This window comes from Crocuta crocuta, unplaced genomic scaffold (assembly GCF_008692635.1).
Source record: "Crocuta crocuta isolate KB4526 unplaced genomic scaffold, BGI_CrCroc_1.0 scaffold312, whole genome shotgun sequence".
NCBI classification, from domain to species: domain Eukaryota; kingdom Metazoa; phylum Chordata; class Mammalia; order Carnivora; family Hyaenidae; genus Crocuta; species Crocuta crocuta.
The window spans coordinates 436,429-438,987 of record NW_027527378.1 but is presented as its reverse complement, the minus strand read 5'-3'; the positions used below and the strand labels follow the sequence as shown (position 1 = coordinate 438,987).

General features: G+C 35.0%; 1 protein-coding gene across 1 annotated transcript in view; it reads right to left on the bottom strand.

The window, feature by feature from the left end:
- PPEF1 (protein phosphatase with EF-hand domain 1) overlaps positions 1-2,559 on the bottom strand; it is a 111,630-nt gene that overhangs the window by 62,279 nt on the left and 46,792 nt on the right. The gene's annotated exons all lie outside the window — the stretch shown is intronic.

Below are 2,559 nucleotides of genomic sequence, written 5' to 3'. Positions count from 1 at the left end.
AAGAAAAATAGACCAGGACCCAGTGGGATTTATTTCAGGAATACAAGGTGGTTCAACACACACACAAAAAATTAATCAGTGTAATACCCACATTAATAGAGTCAAGGAAAAAAAAAACAAATGATCCTCTTAATTGATGCAGACAAGGTATTTGACAACACCTAACACCATTTTATGATGAAGCCACTCAGAAAACTAGGAATAGAGGAAAACTTCAACACGATAAAAAGCATCTATGAAAAATCTACAACTAACATCAAACTCCATGGTGAAATACTGAAAGCCTTCCCACTAAGATCAAGAATAAGACAAACATGCCTGATCTCACCACTGCTATTCATCATTGTACTGGAAGTTTTAACCAGAGCAATTGGGCAAGAAAAAGAAGTAAATGGCATCTAAATCCAAAAGGAAAAAGTAAAGCTATCTCTACTCCCAGATGACATGATCCTGTAGAAAGATTATTTCAAAATACATGCACACACAAACTAACAGAGCTAATAAATGAATTCAGCAAAGCCAAGTGGCAAAATAAAAGCTCAACTCACAAAAATCAGTTCTCTTTCTATACACCAACAATGAGCAATCCAAAAGGGAATTAAGAAAGCAATCCCTTTTACGATAGCAATCAAAAGAATAAAATACCAAGGAATACATTTAAGGTAGTAAAACACTTGTGCACTGAAAACTAGAAAACACTGCTGAAAGAAATCAAAGAAAACCTAAATAAATGGAAAGACATCCTCTGTTTATGAAGTCAAAGACTTAATACTGTCAATATGGTAATACTAACCAAAGTGATTTACAGATTCAACGCAGTCCCTACCAAAATCCCAATGACGTTTTTTGTACAAACAAATGTCAATACTCAAACTCATTGCAAAGGAACCCAAATGCCAGAATGATATTGAAAAAGAAGAACTAAATTGAAAGGTTCATAGTTCCTGATTTCAAAACTTACTACAAAGTTACAGTAATCAAGACAATGTGGTAGTGGCATAAGGATAGACACATACACAAATGGAATAGAATTGGGAGTCCAGACATAAAACATCTATGGTCTATTGGTTCTCAATGAGGGTATCAAAACCACTCAATGGGGGGAAGGAACAGACTCTTCAATAAAAGGTGCTGGGACAAACGCATACCCACATGCAGAGAATGAAGGTGGACTCCTACCTCATACCATATACAGACAGTAACTGAAAATGTTTCATGAACTAAATGTAAGAGCAAAAACTACAAAATTCTTAAAAGGAAATAGAAGGGGTAAATCTTTGTGACCTTAGATCTGACAATGGCTTCTTAGATATAACACCAAAAGCACAACCAACCAAAGAAAAAAATAGATAAATTGGGCNGAAACAAAATTTTCAAACTATATATCTGATAAGGGATTTGTATCCAGAATGTATAAAGAACTCTAATAACTCAATAATAAAAAGACAAATAACCTGATTTTAAAAATGGGCAAAGGATCTGAATAGACATTCCTCCAAAGAATGTATACAAATGGCCAGTAAACAAGAAAAAATGTTAAACATCTTCAGTCATTGGGGAAATGCAAATCATAACCACAATGAGATACCACTTAACACACAACTAGGATGGCTATAATAAAAATAAATTAAAAAGAATAAACAAAAGCAAATAACAAGTGTTGGCAAAAACAAAATGTGAAAAAATTGGAACCCTCTCGCATTGCTGGTGGGAAGGTAAAATGGCACAGTCACTGTGGAAAACAGCTTAGCAATTCCTCACACAAAGTTAAACAGAGTTACCACCCGACAAAGTAGTTCCAATCCTAGGTACATATACTCAACAGAACTGAAAACGTGTTCATACAAAAACTTGTAAGTGAATGTTTGTTTGTTTTTAATTTTTTTAATATTAATTTCTGAGAGACAGAGAGAGAGAGAGAGAGAGAGCACAAGTAGGGGAGGGACAGAGAGAGAGGGAGACACAGAATCCAAGGCAGGCTCCAGCCTCTGAGCTGTCAGCACAGAGTCCTACCTGGGGCTTGGACTCACGAACAGTGAGATCACAACCTGAGCCGAAGTCGATGCTTAACCGACTGAGCCACCCAGGTGCCCTGTAAGTGAATGTTACTTCATGACAGGCAAAAGGTAGAAAAAAATCCAAATGTCTATCCAGTGACAAATGAATAAACAAAATGTGGTATATTCATATAAGAGAATATATATATCCATATAACATGCATAGCAATAAAGAAGCAATTAAACATGCTATATGACATGAATGGACATGAATATACCTTAAAAACATTATACAAAGTGAAAAAGCCAGACCCAAGAGGCTACATATTATATAATTCCATTTGTATGAAATGTCCAAAATAGACAAATACCTAGAGACAGAAAGTAGAATAGTGATTGCCAGGGGTAAATGAGGAGGGAATGGTAATGGGTATGGAATTTCTTTCTGAGGTGATGAAAATGTTCTGGGATTAGATAATGGTGATAATTGTGCAATTTTGTGAATATACTAAAAACCACTGAATTGTACACATTATTTATTTTTTTAATTGAGTATATGTTG